The sequence below is a fragment of the Mus caroli genome, unplaced genomic scaffold (assembly GCF_978045245.1).
Source record: "Mus caroli unplaced genomic scaffold, Mus_caroli_1 scaffold_6, whole genome shotgun sequence".
NCBI lineage: Eukaryota > Metazoa > Chordata > Mammalia > Rodentia > Muridae > Mus > Mus caroli.
The window spans coordinates 39974985-40002236 of NW_028227261.1; the positions used below are offsets into that span (position 1 = coordinate 39974985).

The 27252-nt window shown below is 46.4% G+C and overlaps 1 long non-coding RNA gene and 1 pseudogene across 2 annotated transcripts; one reads left to right on the forward strand and one right to left on the reverse strand.

Moving 5' to 3' along the window:
- Nucleotides 1-1736: 1736 nt before the first annotated feature.
- On the forward strand, nt 1737-10988 carry LOC110293294 (large ribosomal subunit protein eL36 pseudogene; annotated as a pseudogene). The gene is made up of 4 exons (XR_002377791.2): nt 1737-2047; nt 9679-9769; nt 10425-10529; nt 10671-10988. The product of XR_002377791.2 is annotated as a large ribosomal subunit protein eL36 pseudogene (transcript).
- A 3224-nt stretch (nt 10989-14212) lies between these two features.
- Nucleotides 14213-26397, reverse strand: LOC115030903 (uncharacterized). The gene is made up of 4 exons (XR_015047324.1): nt 26279-26397; nt 20631-21313; nt 19624-20099; nt 14213-14938 (listed from the first exon to the last, which is right to left on the reverse strand). It is a non-coding gene; the product is annotated as an uncharacterized LOC115030903 (long non-coding RNA).
- Nucleotides 26398-27252: the final 855 nt, after the last annotated feature.

Below are 27252 nucleotides of genomic sequence, written 5' to 3' on the forward strand. Positions count from 1 at the left end.
ATAGTTATGCAAGGATTATCCATATTAACTACCCTTTACAAAGGATACAGTAGCAGGTGAGTATTCAATCAGCCAGCATTAGAAGCCAACACTTAACCTTCATTCTGATGGCATTCTCGGGAGGAACAGCCAGTCACCCTTACAGCAGGCTGGTTACACCACCCAGCTCCTGCTATGGAAGTGCAGCAATTACTGTTGGCTGGAATACTTGTTCAAAATGTGGTTTTTTCCTTCCTGGACCTGCAAGGCTTCCAGTAAAGCCCTAATCCTTGGACTGATGGGATTCCTTGTTCACTATTACCTAGCTCATACAGTGTCTTTCCGACCAAAGAGCTTCCTCTATGGTCACTGAAGAACTTCAGTGGGTTTCTACCCAGCTATCCTTCAGTAGCTGCCATGACAGAACAGCAAGAATATCCCCTGAAGCCTGACGGTGCCAGAGAACATCTAATATGGCTGGGTGCTCTTCCTCTACCTATAGGACATGCGTTAAACTGACCAGTATATATGGCGTTGTTTTCCCCTAGTCAGAATTCTTGGGTCTGAGATCCAAGGAGAAGAAGTGAGAGTGGGGGAGCCAGGGATGGTGGTGCATGCCTTTAGTCCCATAAAGCAGAGGTAGGTTCTGAGTTCAAGGCCAGCCTGGCCTACAGAGTGAGTTCTGGGACAGCCAAGTCTGTTACACAGAGAAATCCTGTCTCAAAACATTACAGAAGAAGCAGCAGCAGCAGAGGAAGAGGAAGAAGAAGAAGAAGAAGAAGAAGAAGAAGAAGAAGAAGAAGAAGAAGAAGAAGAAGAAGAAGAAGAAGAAGAAGAAGGAGGAGGAGGAGGAGGAGGAGGAGGAGGAGGAGGAGGAGGAAGGAAGGAAAGAAAGAAAGAAAGAAAGAAAGAAAGAAAGAAAGAAAGAAAGAAAGAAAGAAAGAAAGAAAGAAAGAAAGAAAGTCTGGAGAGATGGCTCACCAGTTAAGAGCACTGAATGTTCTTCCAAAGGTCCTGAGTTCAAATCCCAGCAACCACATGGTGGCTGACAACCATCTGTAATGGGATCTGATGCCCTCTTCGGATGTGTCTGAAGACAGCTATTTACTCATGTAAATAAAATAAATGAATCTTAAAAAATAAAATAAATCTTAAGAAGAAAGAAGGAAGGAAGGAAGGAAGGAAGGAAGGAAGGAAGGAAGGAAGGAAGGAAGGAAGGAAGGAAAGAGGAGGGAGGGGAAGGGGAGGGGAGGGGAGGGGAGGGGAGGGGAAGGAAGGAAGGAAGGAAGGAAGGAAGACAATATCTCCCAGCATTGCCCAGGCTGGTCTCAATTTACCACAGTTCTCCTGCCATCTCCCTCTGAGCATAGAGATTACCAGTATGTGTCACCACACCCAACAACCTTAATATCTTTATTTCCTATCCCTGTAACACGGGGTTTCATATGTTTCGAGACATTCAGTTCGAAGAAGAAATGTTTACAGAGGACATGATAGTTCACACCTGTAATCTCAGCACTTGAGAGGCAGAGGCAGGAGGACTGCCACAAGTTCAATTGCAGCCTAGTCTGCATAGCAAACATCCAGCTGTCCCAGGCTACAGGGTGAGACCCTGCTCCGTCCCCTGAGGAGAGTGCTCCCCACCCCCACCCACCCCCACCCACCCCCACCCCCTGTGACAGCACACAGTGCTCAGGAGCAAGGAAGGCTGATGTGGACATTTTAGAGCTCAGTGCAGGAAGGAGTGGCTAGCTGGCTACTGTGAGTCACACAGGTCACTGTGGGCAGTGAGACACATAAGAACAGAGCAGAAGGACTTCCAGGTACCTTCTAGCTCTTACATTCAGTAGAAAAACTAATGGAAAGACACAGTTATACAGGAACAATCACTACCGACACCAGCGCTTCTGGTCATCCCATCGCGTAAAAGAGCCACAACCAAGTTCTGGGCGTGTGGCGCATGCCTGTACCAGCATCTCAGAGGCGGATATATCTACGAGTCCCAGGCCAGCCGAGGGTTAACAGTAGGGGAGTGGGAAGATTGCATAGGTAACAGAGAGACAAAATTGTAAGTATCAAATATGGCTGCATAATTAGTTGTAAAAACAAGAGCTGTGGTGGGGTGGGGTGGGGTGGGGTCTGGACCGCTGGCAGAGTAGCTGAGATCTGACTACTGTTGTTCTGAATTCCCAGCACCCATGCTGGGCCACTCACAATGGCCTGTGATTCCTGCCAACCGCCCTCTTCTGGACTCCACAAACCCCTGCGAAAAGTGCACACATCCCACATAAGTACACACATGTACATGTAATTAGAAATAAAGTATTTTTAAAAAACGAAAACAAACAAACAACTAAGATGGGCAGTGGTGGCGCCCACCTTTAATCCCAGCACACAGGAGGAAGAGGCAGATGGAGCTCTGAATTTGAGACCAACCTGATCTACAGAGAACCTGGACAGCCAGGATTACACAGAGAAACTCTGTATCAAAGAGCCAAAACCAAACCAAAACAAAGACGAAACCAAACCCCACTATAATAGCCTTACATATTTTACCTCCTCCCCCGCCTATTTATTTCCTTATTATGCAGTGACCATATCGCTCCTAATTTGCCAGAAACAATAAAAACCTAAAACTTAAAATCTCTCCTAGCCGGGCGTGGTGGCGCACGCCTTTAATCCCAGCACTCGGGAGGCAGAAGCAGGCGGATTTCTGAGTTCGAGGCCAGCCTGGTCTACAAAGTGAGTTCCAGGACAGCCAGGGCTACACAGAGAAACCCTGTCTCGAAAAACCAAAAAAAAAAAGAAAAAAGAAAAAATCTCTCCCTTTTTTTTCTTTCACTGTTATTATTACATGCTGTAGATTCCTTTTTTTTTTTTTTTTTTTTTTTTTTTTGGTGTGGGATTCGAAACAGGGTTTCTCTCCTGGAGGCAGAGGCCGGTGGATTCCTGAGTTCAAGGCCAGCCTGGTCTACAGAGTGAATTCCAGGACAGCCAGGGCTACACAGAGAAACCCTGTCTCAAGAAGAAGAAGAAGAAGAAGAAGAAGAAGAAGAAGAAGAAGAAGAAGAAGAAGAAGAAGAGGAGGAGGAGGAAGAGGAGGAGAAAGAAGAAGAAGAAGAAAAAGAAGAAGAAAGAAGGAAGAAGAAGAAAAGAAAAGAAAAATGAGGAAGATATGGCCTGCTCTCTCCTTGATGCTTAGAGCAAAATATGAGAGGAAAGAGATACATGGAAAAAGTGTTTTTTTTTTTTTTGTTTTTTTTTTTTTTGGTTTTTCGAGACAGGGTTTCTCTGTATAGCCCTGGCTGTCCTGGAACCCACTCTGTAGACCAGGCTGGCCTCGAACTCAGAAATCCGCCTGCCTCTGCCTCCCGAGTGCTGGGATTAAAGACTTGCGCCACCACGCCCGGCGGAAAAAGTGATTTTTAAGCAAAAATCAACTGTTTGATTTAGGAAATTTCTCAGTTTATCCCTCGGTTTCTCTCTGTCTGTCTGTTTCTCTCTCTCCCCCTTTCTCAAGATGATCTCACTGTGTTGCCACCACAGCTGCTTCCTTGCAGGCAGTGTGCTCCAGAACTGAAGGCAAGTGCATAGCTGCAGGCTCTGCTGAGAAGTTTGGCTGTGTGACTGGCAGATTTAATCAGCCATCTCAGCTCAAGCAGGAAGGATCCAGGCAGAACTCACTTATATCACAGCCTGGCTCTCTATGACATTTATCTTAGACCCACTTTTTTTTTTTTTTTTTTTTTGAGAATGTTGTAGCTACAGAAACATTGACATGGGGCTGGAGAAATGGCTCAGTGACTCAGAGCACTGGCTGCCCTGTCAGAGGACCCAGGTTCAATTCCCAACACACACATGGCAGCTCACACCTGTCTGTAAGTCCAGTGCCAGGCAGGGCTTCTGACACCCTCACACAGACAGACATGCAGACAAAGCAACAATGCACATAAGATAACAATAAATTTAAGAAAGGAAAAGAAACTAATTGAACTAATGGAGACAGAAACAGAATGAAAGGAAGGACTTCAGGGATTCTACAGGCAAGAAATGAGCTGGCAGGATTACTCACCAGCACGTATGTGATGTGATTCAATAAGAAGGAATGATAACTCTGAAGACAGATCCCCTGAGGCTGAGATCAGAGATGGCAGCACAGAGAGCAAAGAAGCCTCTTTAGGCACAGATGAGATCAAGCTGTAAAGTCTTACCCCAGGCTTGAAACCTCGGGAAATGGCCCTGCTCAGTTTCAAACTCTTTTAAACCTGGGGCCTCCATTATTCCTTCCATTTTCTCACTCTTAGCATGGAGGGGTGTGTCTTATGTTCATTCTGGCATTGTATTTTAGAAGCAAATGATTGGATTTTGTTTGTTTGTTTGTTTGTTTGTTTGTTTTATTTTACAGGTCTACAAAAAGAGGTGAACCTAGCTCCAGATGGACCAGAAAGAGCCCCGCCTCCTCTTGTTGTTTAAGTGATAAGGAGCATGAGATGGAGCGGGGTGTTTGATACCTAGATGAGACCTAGGATTTACATGTGTTGGGATGAGCTAGGACTCGGGCAGGTTGGGATGGCATGAGTGTACTTTGTAGATGGAACATATATGAATTTGAGGGGTCAGGGGAGCAGACTCTCCAGGCATGAACAGCATCTCTCATGTCTACTGGAGAATCAGAACATACCTTATTTAGAAATAGCCTTTTCAGCCAGGCGTGGTGGCGCACACCTTTAATCCCAGCACTTGGGAAACAGAGGAAGGTGGAATTCGAGGCCAGCCTGGTCTACAGAGTGAGTTCCAGGACAGCCAGGGCTATACAGAGAAACCCTGTCTTGAAAAAAAAAAAAAAAAGAAGAATAGAAATGGTCTTTTCACCAGACAATGGCGGCACACGCCTTTAATCCCAGCACTTGGGAAACAGAGGAAGGTGGATTTCTGAGTTCAGGGTCAGCTTGGTCTACAGAGTGAGTTCCAGGACAGCCAGGGATATACAGAGAAACTCTGTCTCAAAGAAAAAAAGAAAGAAAGAAAGAAAGAAAGAAAGAAAGAAAGAAAGAAAGAAAGGAAGAAAGAAAGAAAGAGAGAAAGAAAGAAAGAGAGAAAGAAGAGAAAGAGAAAAAGAAGAGAAAAGAAAGGAAAAGAAAAGAAAAGAAAAGAAAAGAAAAGAAAAGAAAAGAAAAGAAAAAAAGAAAAGAAAAAGAAAACGAAGTAGCCTTCTCAGGTGGAATCAAGGTGACATTATACTAGGGTAATCTTGAAGTATGATTGTTAACCTTCTAAGAAGCCTTGGGAGGGCACAGCTCTGGGTGAAAGAGCTTGTGAAGACAGTGTTAGAGATTGGAGTAATGCAAATCTACCTAAAGGTTAGCAGCAAAGGCTACACCGGTTAGAGAAGTGCACAGTGATTCTCCGTGCACCTCCTGAAATAGCCAGCTCCACTGGCTCCTTCATTCTGGATGTCTGCTTTCCAGAACTGTGACAGAGATTATTTCTATTATTTTAGGCCATCTGTATGCAACAATTTGTTAAAGCATACCTAGGACACTAATCTATTGATCGGTACTTCATCCTTGTAGTTTAACTTGTGTGCATGTGTGTCTGTGGTGTGTATGCCACATGTGTGCAGGTGCCTCAGGAGGCCAGAAGAGGGAGCTGGACCCCCAGGAGCTGCTGGTACAACAGCTGTAGGCTGCTGGATGTGGATTCTAGGAACCAAACTCTAGTGCTCTGGAGAAGCGGGAAGCATTCTTTTTGTTTTGTTTGTTTTGTTTTGAGCAGGGTCTCACTGTGTAGCCCTGATTGGCCTAGAATTCACTATGTACACCAAACTGGCCTCAGTCTCACAGAGATGCCTCTGCTTCCTAAATGCTGGGATTAAAGTAGCAAGAAGCACCTTTAACCAATGAGCCATCTCTCTAGCCCTGATCATTGTATTTTTAAATACAAGCCTTTTGTTTAACAGCTAGATCATAGTATTTTTTTCTTTCAATTTGTCACTTAGCTTTTCATGTTGTCAGTATCACTGGTCTCTATGCCCTCTAAATGCTAGAGATCAAGCCTTACCAAGCCAGCTCAGTCAGTCAATGGGTTCTCAGGGGGGAAGGGGGGGAGCTAGGAGTAAATAGAAAAGGACAATTAGACAACACTGTAGCATGACCCCAGTCTGTTCTAAGGCTGAAGTGGGTTTATTTTTTGCCTGTATGCATTTTTTTTCTTTTTTCCTCTTTTTTTTCCTGTCTGCTTTTATTACCATTCTAAGTACATGCAAATAATGTCAGTTCTAGGTTAAGGAACACACAAGGCAATTAACACAAATAGTCAAGGAACAAGCGAGGCAATAAACAAAGACCCATGAGCACTGTTTCTAGGGGCTTATCAGGATAACTAAGATATCTGAGCTTACTTCCCTGTCCTAGCCCAAAGTTAAATTCCTGCCTAAAGCCTACTTCTTCATTCTAGCTCAAAATCCCTGCCTGAGCTTACTTCCCTGTCCTGGTCCAATTCCTGCCAAGTTTCTAGAAGTGGCCCCCAAAGCTCTCCACAGAGTCCAGGGCTTTGCACATGGAGGCAAATGCAGCCAATTTATGAAACTTTTAATGTAAAAGAGATAAGCCTTTTCCTTTATGTTTTATGCTTTCTGTGCTCCATTTAAGAAACCATCCCCGCCGGGCGTGGTGGCGCACGCCTTTAATCCCAGCACTCGGGAGGCAGAGGCAGGCGGATTTCTGAGTTCGAGGCCAGCCTGGGCTACAAAGTGAGTTCCAGGACAGCCAGGGCTATACAGAGAAACCCTGTCTCGAAAAACCAAAAAAAAAAAAAAAAAAAAGAAACCATCCCCAAGCCGGGCAGTGGTGGCGCACTCCTTAATCCCAGAACTCAGGAGGCAGAGGCAGGCGGATTTCTGAGTTCGAGGCCAGCCTGGTCTACAAAGTGAGTTCCAGGACAGCCAGGACTATACAGAGAAACCCTGTCTGGGAAAACCAAAAAAAAAAAAAAAAAAAAAACATCCCCAGAGAGCCTGGCAGTGGTGTCCCATGCCAATTGGGAGGCAGAGGCATGCAGAGCTCTCTGAGTGTGAGGCTAGCCTAGTCTATGAAGCAAGTTCCAGGATAGTCAGGGCTGTTATACAGAGAAAACCTGTCTAAGAAAGAAAGGAAGAAAGAAAGAAAGAAAGAAAGAAAGAAAGAAAGAAAGAAAGAAAGGAAGGAAGAAAAATCTTTTCCCAAAGTCACAAAAATGTTCCCCCTTATTTCTTCTTTACCACTTTCTGAATGGTGTCCTGGTCTGGGTAAGATTGTGTCTTTTAGATCGTTTGCTCAAGCACTCAGTAATGCCCCCACCCTGTCTCCTGACAGGTAACTTCCTTTCTGCCATAATACTGTACCACATTCCATATATACAGGGGTCTGGTTTTAGCATCTCTCGTCTGATTTGTTTTTTTTTTTGTTTTGTTTTGTTTTGTTTTTTGTTTTTTCGAGACAGGGTTTCTCAGAACTCAGAAATCTGCCTGCCTCTGCCTCCCAAGTGCAAGGCGTGCGCCACCACTGCCTGGCTGTTCCTAGAATTTTAATGTTTATTACGTCAGGACCTCATCAATGTATTTCTGATATAGAGATGATAAAAGAGGTGGAGTCTCTTTTTTTTTTTTAAAGATTTATTTATTATATGTAAGTACACTGTAGCTGTCTTCAGACACTCCAGAAGAGGGCGCCAGATCTCATTGCGGATGGTTGTGAGCCACCATGTGGTTGCTGGGATTTGAACTCTGGACCTTCGGAAGAGCAGTCGGGTGCTCTTACCCACTGAGCCATCTCACCAGCCCTGAGGTGGAGTCTCTTACGGCTGATTAGCCACCTGTCCCTTCCACGCTGCATGCACATCTTACATGCAGGGCACTTTCCAATGTCAGACTACCTCCTTCCCCTCCCAAATGCCAGACTTTCTTCTTTGTAGCTCCTCCTGCCTTGCTCCTTTCCATTCACATCCTACCTCTCCTTTTCTGGGGCTTGATTTTCAGTTTCCTCTAGACTCAGTCCTGGGAGAGAGAGCTCCTGGTTCCGGTGGCTCACTTTCCAAACTCTTCAGTTGCCTGCCTTCCTTCTTTTGAAAAGGAATGCTAAGCCAGGCGGTGGTGGCGCACACCTTTAGTCCCAGCATTTGGAAGGCAGAGGCAGGTGGATTTCTGAGTTTGAGGCCAGCCTGGTCTACAGAGTGAGTTCCAGGACAGCCAGGGCTATACAGAGAAACCCTGTCTCGAAAAAAAAAAAAAAAAAAAAAAAAAAAAAAAAAAAACCAAACATACATACAAACAAACAAACACTGAAAAGAAATGCTTTAGGCACTGTGATTTTTAAATACCTTAGCCACCTTTGCATGTCACTGTCCTTGGCTAAAGAAATAGATGTCTAGTTTGTAAAGTGATGCTCATTGCCTACTTACCCAGGCCAACACCATTTTCAGCTCCATGTTTCTTCTATGCTTCAGGAGATTATAAAGGAAAACTTGGCTTTCCTTAGGGTAGCTTGGGCCAGTATTTAGTTGGAAGGTTGTGAAAAGAGTAATTCAATTAAAAAGTACTCCCATTCAGATTATTCATCTAACAAATACAATAAGCATGTACTATGTCCCAAACTGTGGCCTTTGAGTATTCTAAAAACACAGGCACAGTCTGGGGTTCACATCCTCAGTTAGGTGCCAACCATTTGACACAATGGTTGTGATAAAATGTAGTAACTTCTCTAAACATTGTGGGAACGTACAGAAGGCAGCTCGGTCATGACCATGTCCGAAGTGTCTCAGTTTGACAAATAGGTGCTGTGTTAACAGGGGTTAAATGAGGGGCCGGGGTTAGAGCGAGGGTGGTAGAGTGCTTGCCAAAAATGTACAAGGTTTTGAGTTTGGTCCCCAGCACTGAGTGAAACCAGCCATGGTGGCATGAAACCAGGCATGCCTGTAATCCTTGCGCTAGGAAAGTAGAGGCAGAATAGTCAGAAGTTCAAAATCACCCTCAGCTATAGAGTGAGTTTGAGGCTGGCCTAGACTAGATGAGATCCTGCTTCCTGAAAAAAATTATAAAAGCTCCCACGGGGTGTGGGGAGAGTGGAGTAACTGCAAGATAAACCATGTGACATCCCTGTCCTCAGGAACTCAGTCCAGGGAAAGATAAGAAGATAACTGTCGGGCTGGTGAGATGGCTCAGCAAGTAAGAGCACCCGACTGCTCTTCCAAAGGTCCAGAGTTCAAATCCCAGCAACCACATGGTGGCTCACAACCATCTGTAATGAGATCTGACTCCCTCTTCTGGTGTGTCTGAGGACAGCTACAGTGTACTTACATATAATAAATAAATATTAAAAAAAAAAAGAAGATAACTGTCAATGAGAAGTGGAAAAAGTAACTAAGACTCAAGAGATTGGAGCACGGCCATCGGAGCAAAGACATTCAGGCTTCATTCTACCAACCAAATGCAAATCTCTTCCAAAGCCTTCACACTCCCAGAAGCCATCGACTAAACACAACGTGAAGCCACGGCTAAACAAACACAACATGCCTGCATCCATACATAACACACTGGGTCATGTACCACTGTAGCTGACATTTGTGAAAGCCTGATGTAATCTGAGATATTATAGAGAGAGGACCTACTATGTGCCAGGGCTTTGCAGTGTATTTATTTATTTGTTTGTTTGTTTGTTTGTTTAGTGGCGGTGTTACAGATCCAACCCGAAGCCAAAGGCTCCACCACGGGAACACCTCGCATCATTTTATTCAGAGCTGACATGAAATTTTTGATGTAAGTATTGCTATTTTCACTTCACAAATCATGTTCAACGTCATTCATGAAATGGGGGAGAGCCAGAGAGAGGTGACTCAGCGGGTGCGAGGCACTTGCCACAAATCCTGATGTACCTGACCCTGGAAGGTACATGGTACAGAGGGAGCTAAACTCCTGTAAACTGTTCTCTGACCTCCACATGCAATCTGTGACATGTGTGCAGGAGCTCTCTCTCTCTCTCCCTCTCTCTCTCTCTCTCTCTCTCTCTCTCTCTCTCTCTCTCTCTCTCTCTCACACACACACACACACACACTAAAACCTAATTTTATTCTTTTTTGGCTCTCCTAGGACTTGCTATGCAGACTAGGCTGGACTCAACCTCCTTGAGATCTATTTGCATCTACTTCCCAAGTGCTGGGATTAAAGGTGTGTGTCACCACACCTAGCTCTGAACCTAAGTTTCACCATCTTTAAAACACATTTGCCAAACATTGGTGGTGCACGCCCTTAGACCCAGCACCTGGGAGCCAGAGGCAGGCAGATCTCTGAGTTCTGAGGCCAGCCTGGTCTATAGAGTGAGTTCCAGGACAGCCAGGGTAATACAGAAAAACCTTGTCTCCAAAAAACAAAAACAAAAACCCTACACTTTTAAATATGTTTGTTTGTTTTACAGACGCCCGTTTGCTTTCTTCACCCCAGCCTCACTAGACTCTTTCTGTTCCTTGGCCTTCCTCAAAACCGCCTTCTTGCTGTCCCTGCGGTCATCGGAGAGCAGCAGGTAAGTGGGTCTCTTCGGGGCTCCTCTGGCGCCATCGGGCCTCCTGGCCCCGCGGGGCATCCCGGCGTGCAGACGGGCGGGCGGGTGCGCGCGGGCCGAGGTACCGAGTCTCAGCCGCGGTCTTGTCCCCGCTGCCCTCAGATATGGCCCTGCGCTACCCCATGGCCGTGGGCCTCAACAAGGGCCACAAGGTGACGAAGAACGTCAGCAAGCCGAGACACAGCCGGCGCCGCGGGCGCCTCACCAAGCACACCAAGTTCGTGCGGGACATGATCCGGGAGGTGTGCGGCTTCGCGCCCTACGAGCGGCGCGCCATGGAGTTGCTCAAAGTGTCCAAGGACAAGCGCGCACTTAAGTTCATCAAGAAGAGGGTGGGCACGCACATCCGTGCCAAGAGAAAGCGGGAGGAGCTGAGCAAAGTGCTGGCAGCCATGAGGAAGGCGGCCAAGAAGGATTGATGAACCCTCCCCCAATAAAAAGATCGTTCTTTTAAAAAAAAAATTAAAAACCCCTTCTTAGTTTTCTCATTTGTTCAGACATTTGCGGGGAACGTAGCAGAAGGTATCAGCACCCTACTCAAACGCCTTGGCCTGGAGCACAGCGTGCCTGCTGTTCCTGAGAACCGTGGATCGCCTGGGTCCACAGTGGAACACCTGCATTTCTTGACCTGAGAGTTTCATTTGGCTATAGGAGGGCCCAACCCATAGACCAGGCAGGCTGAAGCGGTAAAAAAAATAATTACACTTGCCAAGAGAACTTCTCAACCACTGTGGGGTGGAGCTGGTAGGAAAATATCCCAGCTTCCTGAACCCCTGGGGGGAACAATTATGAGTCTAGTCTGTCCGTTCTATACATCTCTTTGAAGAGCCTCCACTAGCACGGAGCCCCCATTGCATCGGCTGTATCCTTCTCATTAAGAAGCCTTTGTTGACACACACTCTCCTCTTCTCTGCCCCGTCTTCCTATTCTCTCACCATACTGCTTAGGATCCTCCTCTGATAAACACATTCATCTGGAGTCTGCTGAGGGGGTGAGTCTCACTGGGACAGATTTCTGCCTGGGCAGCCTTCACAAAGTCTTCTCTCAGCTGCTGTTGGTACTCTGACCTCTGACCTCCCTTCACCCCAGCTTCTGGGAACCCTTTGTCATTCTGTCCTGGAGCCTGTCTAATTGCAGGCCTGACTAGCTTGCTTTGAACAGCCCAAGAATGGCACCCTGGCCTTCCAAGTTCTCTCTGCTTCCAGCACTCAGTGACTTCCGGACAGGCCACACTGTTCAAAGTCCTTCTTACAGTTAATACTCTCGCCCTTGACAACTCCCGGGGAGTTGTGTGACCATTTGGTTGAGACATGTTTACAATTGCTAAAAATCAAGACAAAAGATTGTTACAAAGAACAACTTTTCCCTGGTTCAGACCTGAAATGAGCTAAGGAAGGGATCCCATAATTTGCAAGATTTAGTTCCTATGGGGACTGGAAAGATGGCTCAGCAGTTAATAACTGGTACTGTTCTTGCTGGGACTCCAGGACCCATACATACATGAGGCTTACCACTGTCTGTAACTCTAGTTCCAGGGGATCCAAGACTCTCTGGCCTCTGAGAACACATGTGTGCACTCTGTGCACATAAACATGTAGACGCACACACACATAAGTAAGTAAATATGTTTGTTTGTTCAAGATTTAGCCAGGTGTTGTGGTGCACACTCTTAATTCCAGCAGTTGGGAGGCAGAGGCAGGCAGGCAGGCATATGAATGCAAGGCCACCCCTGTCTACGTAGTGAATTCCAGGCCAGCCAGGCTCACATAGTGAGACTATGTTTAAAAAAAAAAAAATTAGTTACTAATTTGGATAGATTTCTTCTCTCTCTCCCTTTTGTGCTATTTGTTTGAGACAGGGTTTCCCCCGTATAGCCCTGGCTGGCCTGGAACTTACACTGAAGCTGGCCTTGAACTGAGAGGCCCACCTGCCTCTGCCTCCCACTCGGGATCAAAGGTGTGCACCATCACTGCCTGGAAAGATTTATCCAAAAATGTAGTGCATGCAGATGAGTGATGTTACTGCTGGTACCTGCTGGGATTGGCTCCAGGCCACCTCCAATGCCAGATTCCATAGACACTAAAGTTTCTTATTATGAAATGGTGTGTGCAGTGTTTGCATAGACCCTGGGCACTTTGTTTCTATACTTAAGTCATCTCCAGGATTTTTTTTTTTCAAGACAGGATTTCTCTGTGTAGATCTGGCTGTTCTAGAACTCACTCTGTAGACCAGGATGGCCTTGAACTCAGAAATTCGCCTGCCTCTGCCTCCCAGGTGCTGGGATTAAAGGCTTGAGCCACCAAGCCCTGCCTATCTCCAGGATTCTTATAGAACCTGATACAACAAACAACTCTGTCCCTGTTTTAATGCTGTATCATCTATGCAATAAGGTCTCTATTTTCAATAAAGATGCACATTTTCTACAAATGTGTTGTCTTAATTTGGGGGGGACCTTATTTATTTATTTATTTATTTACTTATTTGTTTTTTGAGACAGGGATTCTCTGTATAGCCCTGGCTGTCCTGGAACTCACTCTGTAGACCAGGCTGGCCTCGAACTCAGAAATCCGCCTGCCTCTGCCTCCCGAGTGCTGGGATTAAAGGTGTGCGCCACCACGCTCGGCTTTATTTATTTATTTAGCAAGTATTCTACTTTGCCTGCTGTCCTGAACTTCTCTTCTCTTTCCCTTTCCCTGCACTCCTCAATTATGTGAAGCCCAACATCCTTTCCAGCATTCGGTCACGCCCAGCCCCTCTAGCACACTCCATGAGCCTCATGTCTCTGCTCCAGTGGCCGGATGCAGATACACAGGGAAGGTATAGTTGTAAGCGTATTTTGGGAGGAGTCTGTGATGCTTCATTGCCAACTCACTGTTTCAGAATCATCTAGGAGAGCGAGCACCTTGGGCATCATGTCTATGGCGGTGTCTCCAGGCAAGTCTGACTGAGGAGGGAAGGTTCTCTCTAACTTCCTTCCTTCCTCCCTCCCTTCCTTTCTTCCTTTCTCTCTCTCTTTCTCTCTTTCTTCCTTCCTTTCTTTCTTTCTTTAAAAATTTTTTACTATTATCTATTATGTATTTAATGTATGTATGTGAGTGTAGCTGTGTGTATGAGTGTATACACTGTAGCTGTACAGGAGGTTGTAAGCCATCATGTGGTTGCTGGGAATTGAATTTAGAACCCTGCTCACTCCGGTCAGCCCTGCTTGCTCTGGCACAAAGATTTTTTGTTTGTTTTGTTTTGTTTTTCAAACAGGGTTTCTCTGTGTAGCCCTGGCTGTTCTAGAACTCACTCTGGGATTAAAGGTGTACGCCACCACCGCCTGGCTAGATTTTTTTTTTTAAGATTTATTTATTTATTTATTTATTATATGGAAGTACACTGTAGCTGTATAGGTGGTTATGTACAGTGTCTGTCTTCAGACACTCCAGAAGAGGGCATTCGATCTCATTACAAATGGTTGTGAGCCACTGTCTTAGTCAGGGTTTCTATTCCTGCACAAACATCATGACCAAGAAGCAAGTTGGGGAGGAAAGGGTTTATTCGGCTTACACTTCCATACTGCTGTTCATCACCAAAGGAAGTCAGGACTGGAACTCAAGCAGGTCAGGAAGCAGGAGCTGATGCAGAGGCCATGGAGGGATGTTCTTTACTGGCTTGCTTCCTCTGGCTTGCTCAGCCTACTCTCTTATAGAACCAAGACTACCAGCCCAGAGATGGTCCCACCCACAAGGAGCCTTTCCCCCTTGATCACTAATTGAGAAAATGCCTTACAGCTGGATCTCATGGAGGCATTTTCTCAACTGAAGCTCCTTTCTCTGTGATAACTCCAGCTGTGTCAAGTTGACACAAAAATAGCCAGTACAGCCACCATGTGGTTGCTTGGGTTTGAACTCAGGACCTCTGGAAGAGCAGTCAGTGCTCTTAACCACTGAGCCATCTCTCCAGCCCTGTGGGCAGCACTTCCCATGTGCTAAGCTGAGTACCAGCGATCACCTCTCTCTGCTTCCTGACTGCTGACACAACGTGACCACCTCACACGCTGCCACTGTGTCCCCTCTTCAACAGTGAGCCAACATGATGCCTTCCTTCTTCCCTTGAGTGGCAGTGAAGGAAGCAGCTAATGGAGGACATGGCCCAGGGACTACATGAGCCCTGAGCCCTCTCCTCCCTAAGTCTCATCCTACTGCCAGCCTCAGAGGTTCCTCCCACTTTAGGTATCTGAAAGGAACAGGGTTGCTAGAGTCACCCTTTCTCTTCTTCACAGATAAAGGTGGAAGGTTCGTCCTTTCTGAAGAGCAGGAGCCGGGAGAAGAGTTTGGACCTCACTTCCAGTCTTCCTCAATCTTTCAGGATCATCTTGGTTACATCTGGGAAGTGAGAGAGAAGAACAATATTTCTTATCTATAAAACATGGGTTTGCTGGCTGGAGATCTAATTTAGATTATGATCTCCCACCATCATGTCTGGCAGTACTGCACATAAACTACAGTGTCAGAAAACAGACGCTCAATTTCCAGCTCCGCCATATATGACTTTGAGTAAATCATTTACTCTCTCTAACCGTTGGTTTTTGAGTGGAGAGTAAAGCAGCCACCTATGAGGTTTTAGAAAGAACTAGATGAAGTGTTAAAACTCCATAATTCTGTGAGGGCCACAGATATGCTAATCTGTCCACACCTATAGTTAATTGTATAGTCAAATACAGGCTATGCCCTCTATCAAATGGGCGTACAGATAGTTAAGAGACTGTAGTCTCTGTCCAGGTAGATGCATAGTAAAGATTCTGGCTGATGACCAATGGCACTCTGACCTGAGAATGTCAGAAAAAGAAATCATTGCATCAAATGCAGAGATAGTGAGTGGCACACTAAACCCCTAACCTACTCTGCCTGGGCCAGTGCATATGTCCACCAGCCTCAACGGACGTTGTGTCAGGGTAGAGCTTCAATCAGGTTGTGCCCACTGAGTTTACTGTAGCACTTCTCAAACTTCAGTGTGTCCCAAAGTCACCTGGTGATCTGGTTAAAAAGTGGATTCTCATCCAGCAGGCAAAGATAGAGGGGGGCCTGAAAAGCACCCAGGTGACCCCGAGGCCACCAACAACTCCATCTTCTTTAGAGTGACCGGCAACTGAGCTAGTCGGTAAGTTTCATAGAGTTTGTCTGCCTCACAAGTCAGTGGTGATCTGCTTGTTGAAAAGCAGCAATTGCGCTGGGCAATGGTGGTGCACGCCTTTAATCCCAGCACTTGGGAGGCAGAGACAGGCGAATTTCTGAGTTCGAGGCCAGCCTGGTCTACAGAGTGTGTTCCAGGACAGCCAGGGCTACACAGAGAAACCCTATCTCAGAAAACCAAAAAAAAAAAAAAAAAAAAAAAAAGGAGCAATCGCTATAACACAAATAGCATAGCTATGTTCCTATAGAACCACGCTCGCAGAAACAGGTGAGTGGATTTGGCCTGTGGGTTATAATTTGTTGTCCTCTGGTCTAATGTGCTTAAAATCAGCATAGTGTGTATATGTGTTTGTGGGGATACATGTTCGTGTGTGTGTGTGTGTGTGCATGTGTGTGTGTATATATTTGTGGGTGGATGCACACATACAACAGAAGTTGTGTGCAGTGTCTAACTCTACCAATTTCCTCCCTGTCTTTTAAAGATTCTATCTTTATTACTTAGGTGTCTGAGGGCTTTGCCTGCATGTACCTATGCACCGTGTATGTGCCTGATGCTGTAAGAATTCAGAAGGGAGCTGGAGCTCTTGGAATTGGAATTATGGACAGTTGTAAACAGCTAGTGTTCTTAACATCTGAGCCATCTCTCCAGCCCCTCCACCATATTTATTTGATACAAGGCCTCCCACTGAATGGCTATGCTGGCTGGCCAATCAGCACCAGGGAAACTCCAGTTTCTGCTTCCTCAGTATTAGGATCATAGGAATGACTCAGCCAGATTTGGATATAGATTCTGAGGCTCTAGCTTGGGCTAGGTCCTCATGCTTGCACAGCAAGCACTTCACAAAGTCAACCATTTCCTCAGCTCTAGAAAGCACTCTATGGCCATTCTTACAATGGAGACATTAACTTACCTCTAGACTTCTCAGGATCTACCTCCCTCCACCCACAATCTACGAGTTTGCAGGGGCAGTACTGCCGGGTTCTCATGAGGTAACACAGTGGCTGATGCAGGATGGCTGCTTGGAAGGACGTCACGTTGGGTCACATTGTGTTACACAAACTGTTGCGCTACAGGGGTACCCTCTACACACAAAACAAGGTGACTGGCATTCTCCAGTGGATGCGACTTGTCTGACCCAGGATGGGCTTTTATAGGCTTTACTCAGAATTCTAGAATTTAGTCTAGGAAGGTTCCTGCGTTGGTCCACCTGTCTCTTACAGCAGTAGCTCTCAACCTTCCTAATGCTGCAGCCGTTTACTACAGCTCCACATGTTCTGGTGACACCCAAACAGTAAGATTTTTTGTTGTTGTTGTTGTTGCTACTACATAACTAATTTTGCTACTGTTATGAATCATAATGTAAATTTTTTTTGGAGCTAGAAGTTTGCCAAAGGGGTTGCGACATACAAGTTGAGAACCACTGTCTTAAATAGAGCCAATGGAAATATTTATTTATTTATTTAGGTTTTTCAAGACAGGGTTTCTCTATGTAGCCTTGGCTGTCCTGGAACTCACTATGCAGACCAGGCTGGCCTTGAACTCACAGGATCTGTCTGCCTCTGCCTTTCCAGTGCTGGGAATGGATACATGTGTCGCCATCACCTGGGGATTTTTTTTTTTTTACTTTTACTTATGTGTGCAAGTGTTTTGTCTACATGTGTCTGAGTACCACATGCACGCAGTGCCCACAGCGGTGAAGAAGGCATCGTATCCCCTTGGCAGATACAGACAGTTGTTAGCTGTGGAATTGAATCTAGGTCCTTTGGAGGAGCAATCAGTACTCTTAACAACTGAGCAATATCTCCAGGCCCCGGAATTTGATAAGATTTAAAACAAAACCTGCCAGGCAGTGGTGGCGCACGCCTTTAATCCCAGCACTTGGGAGGCAGAGGCAGGTGGATTTCTGAGTTCGAGGCCAGCCTGGTCTACAGAGTGAGTTCCAGGACAGCCAGGGCCACACAGAGAAACCCTGTTTCGAAATACCAAAAACAAAACAAAAAAACCTGATACATAAATGATTGCAGGAGTGTGTACTTCTGTTTGAAACTGGGTCTGACAATCAAGTATTGAAGTTTCATAAATATTGCTATATCTGTATAATAACGCACGATCACTAGGTAGACCATCTTGTCAGCTGCATAGTAACTTCCAGATTCTTTGGTTAGGGGTCGGTGGCAGAGAAAATAACTTACCCCCTTGCACAGAAAGGGGCTTATTAGGAAAGTATGAGATGAGTCCAGGGTCCTGAGATGGGCTGAAGACCATCTGGAACCTGGTCTTCCAGAAATAACTCTCCACTTCACATAGCTGGGATTCGGGGACGGTCATAACCAGAATGAGAGAGTGCCAGATGCGTGAACCAGACAGAACCCTAGAGTCACTCGCTCTGGAATCGTGTGCCTCTGTCACATCAGATGAGGATGTCATTTCCTGCATGTCTAGGTCTAGAATGCATCACCTTCTAGCCATCTGGAGAAGCAAGATAAACGCCCCAGGCTCCCCTTCCACCTCCCCCTGCTCAACTCAGCATGATTGCATTTGCTTGATGGAAACTAACACTAGCAGCAAAGAAATCTGGGAAGTGATGCTCTAAACTCTGACTGCATCCCAGGAAGATGCCTGACCGGAGGGCCAGAACAGACACCTAGTCGGTATTTCATAGAATAAGCCACACCCTTAAATGACCACAAAGTTGTAAACAAGCTAGGTGGCAGTGGCACCAGCAGACCAGGCAGGGGCAGGTGGATCTCTTGAGTTCCAGGCCAGTCTGAGCTCCAGAACAGCCAGGCTACACAGAGAAACTCCATCTTGGGTGGAAAACACACAGAATTGTAAACCAGAAAAACATATTTTTGTGAAGAAAATGTAAACATGAGCAAACAATAGCACAGTAGATCCTGTACCTCCTGGACTGACGTGACATAGTTCAGACTTTCCCTTCTGCCACAGTTATACCACTCACGGCCACTTAAGCAACTGGAGTAACATTTAACATCCCAGTGGGTATAATGAGCAGACAGATTTGTTCACTCTCATTTACCTAACAAAGACTTTTTGGAAACTTGCTCTGTGTGTGCGTGTGCGCGCTCGAGTGCACACTTTGTGTAATGTCCTGAGATCCAACGAAGAATCACAGATGTTACCTTTTATAAGGTCAAGACTCAGGTAAGTCCTCTCTGACTTCGATGAGGCTAGACCAAGAGTCCAAAGTCATCCTCAGCTCCTGATTCCGAGACCAGTCTGGGCTATGTGAGACCGAGTTTCAAATAAACAAGCCAAAGAAGGCAAGAGGTGAGGGCTGAAGATGAGCATCTCGCTTGGGAGCTGTTCTCCAGGCAGCCTATTAGGATGTGTTAGGTGCCTCCAGTACTCAGGATTCGCAAAAATACTTCAATGTGCTTGAAGGAAAGCTATCTCTTAAGCCAATGGTGTCCTAGTTATAATATTTTCAACTTCATGCCAATTTGGTCACAAAATATAACTTGAGCTGGGAAGGTGGGTCAGCAGGTAGGGAGGGGCACTTGTCACAAAGACGGATGACCTGTTAGATTCCTGGAGCCCGAATGGTAGGAAAGGTGGCTCCTGCAAGTTGTCCTCTTGCAGTAACATGTGCACTGCAGCATGCATGCAGGCACACGCACACACACATATACACGCGCACACACACATACACAATCGGATCTACCTCAGTAGTACAGTGCACACCCAGCCTGTGTCTGAGGCCCCGGGTTTCGTCCTTCACATCACAAAGGAACCTTTTAATCTAGGAAGGAGCCCACAAAAATCACGAGGCTACCCTGGTCTCACCAGTAAGGGTGCTCTCTACACAGTCATGGATACTGTGATTGAAAAGACTCAGATAATGGCCTTGATTTACCTTTTCGGAGGAAGCTCAGAGTTACCGTGGCCTCCGGGGTTAGAAGGCGGGGTGCTGTTGAGGGACAAGATTCCTAGTTCTCCACGATGGCATCTTTGCTGTTGATGAAATATAGCCACCAAGGTAAAATCCTAACCACCAAGGTAAAAAGGTCAGGAGACCGGGCCTTTGAGGAGGAGAGGCGAGGCGAAGGGTAAAACTTTCATCAATGGGATTAGTGCTTTAACAAAAAGGACCGGGCTGCTCTCAAGCCCTCTTTATTCCATATGAAATCCTATCAAGTAGATGGCCACCAGAGGCATGACATCACCTGACACGGAATCTTCAAGTGCTTTGATCTCAGACTCAGAACTGAAAGAAAAGTGTTTATGCTGTCCAGTCTATGATATTCTGCTAAAGCAACTGACCGTGCCTAAGACAATCCTATGAATTTCACCGAGAAAGACCACGGCATGGCCTCATTCCTACAGCAATACCTGCAAGAAGAATGAGAAAAAAATATGAAAGGTTTGTACTAAGCAGCTGGGCTGGAAGAGAAGAAAGGGAAACAACTATGTGTCTTCTCTAGAGGACTTCCTCCAAGATGCGCGGATAGGAGCTAAAGGTGCATGTGGCCGTGCGTGCGCATGCTCAGAGGTCTTCCTCCAAGATGCGCAGATAGGAGCTAAAGGTGCATGTGGCCGTGCGTGCGCATGCTCAGAGCGAGGGACACGCAGGATCCTGCTGTTTCCTATTCCAACTCTGCTGGAAGTCTGGTTCCTGCTGTGGAGAGGCCTCCCGCCTGCTGGAAGAGACATTCCACTAAACTCAGGTACTGATACAGTCAACTCAGAGTGAGCCTGCAAGAAGAGGCCTAGGTATTGGAGTCCCTGAGTCCCTGTTGTATATAATCTCTCTCTCTCTCTCTCTCTCTCTCTCTCTCTCTCTCTCTCTCTCTCTCTCTTTCTTTCTTTCTCTGAGATAGGGTCTCTCTATGTAGCCCTTGCTGTCCTTGTCCTCGAACTCACTCTGTAGGCCAGGCTGGCCTTGACGTCACAGAGATCCGCCTGTGCCTCCCCAAGTGCTGAGATGAAAGGGGTGAGCCACCATGTCCAGTTTTCTTAGACTGTCTTAAAGCACTCTATACACAGTATTGCAGCTAGGATTATCTTTACTGTTATCAGATCGAAATGCTGAGGACACATTTCAAGGGATCCAAGCAGGAGACTGTGTCTTGGTTCAACGACTTAGAGGGTCCGTGTTCTGTCCCCTGTACGGGTTCCCTTTTCACTAAGCCATCATGAGCAAATATGTCCCTGTCCCTGAGTTTTCCTGCTGCTTCCATGGCTGAGCCCCAGGGGACTCTCCAGGCCCCAACAGCATCTTCACAAAAATCTCTGCTGGTTGTAGCTGTATTCTTGCACCTCGAAATCAGGATGAATTACTGTCTCTTGTTTCACCCTTGTCCTCTTGCAAGGCTGCTGCTCAAAGAAATTAATCAAGTTTATTAAGCATGACCTCACTTGTGAGGCCTGCTCCTGGTCTGCTGAGCTGTACCTGCCTCAGTCTCGGTTAGCGCTCTAGTGGGGGCGGGGAAGCCAGCCGGGTGGCCACATCTTTTGTTGTTTGCAGAGACGGAGGAGCACCGGACTGGATCAGACAAAGGCAGGGTGCTCCTCTATAGAAAGTACAGGGCCCTTTGTTGCCATGGCTGTGGAAAAAATAGGAACAAAAAGGATAAATGTTGCATCCAAATACACTAATAATTAACACTTAGCACCATGGATATAAAAAGCACTTAAGGCTAAATTACAATGAGCATAATAGCTATTCATTATTCAGCCCTGCTCCATATGGCATCCTGGCTTAGTAGATGGTGCTTGGGAACTAACTGGAGCCTAACTGCCCAGGTCTAAAACCCCATCCCACCATTTGACAGCTCTGAGACTGTGGCGGGCAAGTTACTAAAGCTCTCCAGCCCCAGCCTTTGCATCTGCAGAGCTCAGACAATGAAAGCACATAACACGCAGGGCCAAGTGAGCTCGCACTGTTTACAACGCAACTTAAGCCTGGTTGGCCAAGCAATAATTGCTCAGTAAATGTTTATGGCATTAAATATATAGCTTGGCCAATTTTAGGCCTCAAAACAAACTTGTGACGTATATATATTATCTCTATCAGTTGAGGAAGTTAATATTTAGGGGTTAAATGACTTTCTCAAGGTCATTGTCTTAAGGTTTCTATTGTGATAAAACACCAAGACTAAAAGCATCCTGGGAGAAAAGGGTTTATCTGAGTCACACTTCCATGTTGTAATCTATCATCAAAGGAAGTCAGGGCAATGCTAAGCATACACCCTTAGTCCCAGTACAGAGGAAGATGGATCTCTGCGAGTTCAAGGCCAGCCTGGTCTATACAGTAAGTTTCAGGATAGCCAAGGTTTCAAAGAGACACCCTGTCTTGACTGACTGATTGATTAATTAATTAATTAAAACTGTTTGAGGGGTGTTTGAATTTTGTTTTATAACATGAAAAGATACGAAAATTGGCTTATTATATGTCCCAGGGAGTAGATATGTGGCTGCCAGACTATTGTGTGGCCACTGTCCATTCAAGTCAGAACTAAGTCTATACACAACCAGTTCTTGTTTAATACGGAATTTGTAGCGAAAGCTCAACTTAAGAGAAACCATTGAGATGGTTCAATCCCCAGAATCCATGGAGGAAGGACTGACTCCCCAAGGTTGCCTCCAACCTACACACACACACACACACACACACACACACACACTGCATACACACTAACAACAATAATAATAAATAAAATACAACTTTTGAATGAATAGATAAATTGTACAATGTGCCTGGGAAGAAGAGGAGTTTTGCCTTGCCTTTGTTGTAGCCATTTAAGGAACTCAAACTCTGGGTGAGGTGTTGTATTAATGTAAACTAGGACATAAACATAATCTTCTCTATTTATCTGGGATTGTCTTAGTTTGTTTCGAGACACAGTTTTGCTATGTAGTCCTGGCTAGCCATTATTCATTATGGAGACCAGACTGGCCTCAAACTCACAGAGATCGGTAGATCTCTGCCTCCCCAGTGCTGAGTTTAAAGGCATGGATCTTTGCTTGGCTTCGTGGCCCATGCCTATAACCCAAGCAAGTTGGGAAGCTAGGACAACATTGTCCCGGGAATGTGAGTTCCCAGTCAGTCTCCTGAATTCCAGGCTATCCTGTAAGACAGTAGTCATTGTGAGACTGAGATTCTGTCTCCTTGAGGGGAAAAAAAAACCAAGTGGCGAACACCACTGACGAATCCCCATCCAGGTTCCTTCTTAGGTTTAGCATTCAGTTTTCTTTAAAGTGTCTAAAATTCAGCCCTGAAGAATCTGGGATGGTAAGTCACCACCCTATCAAAGCAGCCTTTCCAGGGAGGAGGGAGATTTCAAATCTCGGGGAAGAATCTGGGTTGTACATCACCCCTCCTAGCTTGCTGGGCGGGTAGACCAGACCAGCACCTCTCCTGGAAGCCAGGGCAAGAGCTGGTTAAAATGAGGCCAATGGTGACACCTAGAGGTCATATGAAAAACTGCAACTTTCGAACGACCTATTTGGCCCTTAAGGGCTTTATTTAGTTGGTTCATTCATAAATATTTACTGACCTCTCAGCACATGCCAACTCTTATGCTAGACACGAAGCAAAAATCCCAAGGATCTGAGAAGACATTTCAGTCAACTGGGATTTGTGCCGATGTCTACTGATTAAGAAAATGTTTACCAGGTCAGTCCAAGGGAAAACATTCAGGCAGCAAAGACAAGAGCTTGGGTGGTAACATAAAACCTCACAGGATTGCCAGGCGTGGTGGCGCACGCCTTTAGCCCCAGCACTGGGGACACTGGGGAGGCAGAGGCAGGTGGATTTCTGAGTTCGAGGCCAGCCTGGTCTACAAAGTGAGTTCCAGGATAGCCAGGGCTATACAGAGAAACCCTGTCTCGAACCCCCCCCCAAAACAAACAAACAAACAAAAACCCCTCACAGGATCTAATTATATTATGGGGGATGAGAATATTAATAAGAAACTAACAAACACCAAGCAGGAGCGGGCCAGTGAGAAAGATCAGCAGGTAAGGGGCCAAGCCTGAGGATCTGAGTTTGATTCCCCAGGATCCACAGGATGAAAGGAGAGAACCAGTTCCCCACGATAGTCCTCCCCCCCTCCCCCCCCCCCACATGCAACATGACAAGAGCAGACCTAAAGTCTATACACACTCCATGCACAAAGTAAATACATTTCATTTGAAGGTTAGGGGAGCAGAGGGAAATAAGTCAATTAAAAAACAAAAAGGCAGGCAAGTTCATCAGGAAATAGTTCTGTCCTGAGCCTGAGCCTAAGCACAGTCGGACTTGACTGAAGAATTTCAAGCAGGGCAGGAAACTAGACCTCACCTCTCAGTTCTTACTCAAGTCCCTGAAGGCAGTTTAAAGTTACTGTATTGCCCCAGTTATGGGAAATAGTGGAGATGGAAGAGGAAAGAGCTGAGGAGTCAGAGGCATTACAGAGACAGAACCGGGACACACCTCGAGGTGAGGACTGTGGTGTTGGGAGGGGATCTGGCATGTGCAGGTCTCTGGCTCAGGCAGCTGCCAAGAGGATAAGACTACAGTGTTGGGTATGGTGGACTTTGAGGGACCCATCCAAGCCAGAAGAGCAGCTAAACAATGTCAGCAAGAGAGACATCTGGAGGAGGACAGTGAACAGCTAGGATAGTTAAGAACAGGCATAGGGGTCAGCACTTGGGTGGTAGAGGCAGGAGGACCCGGAGTTCAGCGTCTTCTTCCTCAGTTATACAGTGAGCTCAAGACTAACCAAGGCTACGGGAGACCCTGTCTCTATAAAAGATGATACACAAAAGCTGGCAGAAGAGATGCAACAGGGCCAGTGGGGGAGTGGGCACGGCACCATGGAACTGGGGCACAGACAAGGAGGAGAGAATGGTCAACTACATCAAACCTTTCCACAGTTGTAAGAGCTAAAGACTGAGTACCGAGCAACATAAAATCCGTTGATGATGTCGGAGCCTTATAGGTCGGCGTGGCTGGGGAAAGTCTAATTAGCACATTGCAGACAATTAGAGTAAGTTCACCCAAGCTATTAAAAGTACTTACCTGCCTGTGTAGATAGATTCTTTTATTTGTTTGTTTGTTTATTTATTATTTTCATGGTACTGAAGATAGAACCTGGGTCCTCATACATGCCAGCCAAGTGTCCTTTTTTTTTTTTTTTTTGGTTTTTCGAGACAGGGTTTCTCTGCATAGCCCTAGCTGTCCTGGAACTCACAGGCTGGCCTTGAACTCAGGAATCCGCCTGCCTCTGCCTCCCAAGTGCTGGGGTTAAAGGCGTGCACCACCACGCCCGGCCCTTCAATTGAGCAGTATCCTCGGTCTCTCTAAGTTGCCCAACTGTCCTTACATTCGCTCTGAAGGCCTGAATTAGCCTCTGGAGCAGCTGGGGTCACAGGCTTGTGTTACCAGGTCTGGCTAGTGTGTGTAATTTTCAAATGACAACTGGACCAGCAAGGGAGCTCAGCAGGTAGGGGTCCCCAGACCTGACAACCTGAGTTCCAGCCCAGGACACACAGTGGAAGAAGAGAATTCCTGGAAGTTGTCCTCCACTTCCCACCTGTCTGTGACACACACGTGCTGGCACACACACACGTGTAGAGCTGTATTTTGTGCCCCCCACCTGTGGTCCTAGTGTTGGAAGGCTGACTAGGAAGGCTGCCAGGAAGTTAAGGCCAGCCTGGGCTACAGAATTAGACCCTGTTTCAAAGAAACAATAAAACCAGGATATTGTTCAAGGGTGGTCACCACAACCGCAAGTGAAACTGTACTCCTAAGATCCCAACTCCCCATTTCCCCTCCTCAGTTCTGGAGGCCACCATTCATCTGTGTCTATGATCCTAACAACTCCAGAATAGACTTCATGTAAGTGGAATTGTACAGTATTTGACATTCTGCTTTGGTTTTGCTGTTTGGGGTGTTAACCAGGCTGGGACTTCTAGTATGCTAGGGAAGCAGGCCCTTTACATTGAAGCACTATCCACGCCCATCTTTCTTCCCCTCCCTCCTGCTGGTTCCTTTCACTTAGGGGCCCATTCTACAACTAAAGGAAGAAATCATCGGGGATGCCTCTACCCTGGCTTGAATATTCTCACTCCCACCTTACTGTGCACTTTAAAAGTTAAATTGGGCTAGGCAGGGGTGGCCACGCCGCCTTTAATCCCAGCATTCAGGAGACAGGCAGAAGGGTCTCTGATTTCAAGGTCAGCCTGGTCTACTGAACAACCCGGGTTACACAAAGACATCCTGTCTCCAGAAACAAAACAGCAAAAAATCAGTTAAGTTGGGGCTGGGGATGTAGCTCCTTTTGTGGCATGCTTGCCTAGCACGCATTGGGTCTTAGGTTCCAAGTTCCATTCCTAGCATTTCATAAACCAGGCGCGGTGCACACATATAATCCCAGCACTCTGGAGGCAGACATAGTGATCTCAGTTACAAACGCATTAGAGACCAGTCTGGGCTACATGAGGCTCTGTACGTTTTGTTGTTTTAATTCCTTAGTAAGTATGTATAGTCTATGTATATGCACAACTTGAAGGAAAACTAAGGTCACCTTCTCTGAGGTTTTTCTGGGCCAACCCCCGGCAGACAAGCGAGAAGAATGGAGGCGGATCCAAAACTGCCGTAGCTTCCGGAGCCGCTTCCGGCGGAAGAGAAAGGTAAAAGAGCACGGAGAGGACCCGGGAGGGCTTCAGAGTGGCTGATCCTTAAAGGAGCGGGTTGCTGGCTGGACCCGGGGCGGGGGTCGGACCGGGCCGGAGCTAGAGCCTGGAAGAACTAGCAAGCCGGCGAGCTACAGCAGTCCGCTAGGTTTAGCGTCGAGACCCGCAGCCTAGGCGCTGTTCTACGACTTGGTCTCAGCTTTCCACAGCCCAAGCTCACCCCTACCTCACCTGACCTAGCGGACTTAAAAAGCAGGAAGCTCCCGCAGTGACACGACCTTGTTCTCTTGCCCGTGGGCTCTTTTTCCGCCCCTACGGCTTCCTCCGTTTCACTTTAGTCTTGCTGACCCCAAACATAAGTAGCCCAAGCAGAGGGCAGGCATCATCTCCATAATCCTTGTGGTCTCCTTCCTAAGCAAGTGGGGCGCTAAGGGCAGTGGCCTTGTTTATACTCACGGTTTTTGTATTTGGAGCCCTTGAAAGCAAACTTCTGAGACTGGGTGGAAGGCTTGGAGGGTATAGATTGTGGAGCCCTGACTATAAAAACTCAAGCCACCGGGCTGGAGAGATGGCTCAGCGGTTAAGAGCACCGACTGCTCTTCCAGAGGCCCTGAGTACAATTCCCAGCAACCACATGGTGGCTCACAACCATCTATAATGAGATCTGATGCCCTCTTCTGGTGTGTCTGAAGACAGCGTCAGTGTACTCACATACATAAAATAAAAATAAATCTTAAAACAAAACAAACAAAAACCCGAAGGCACCCCTTTTTCACCCCAGCAGTCATAGCCATAGTATTTCCAGGTCCTCAGAATCCACCAAAATCAGGGCCTTCCTAAGTGCTCTGGGAGTGGTCCTACTATG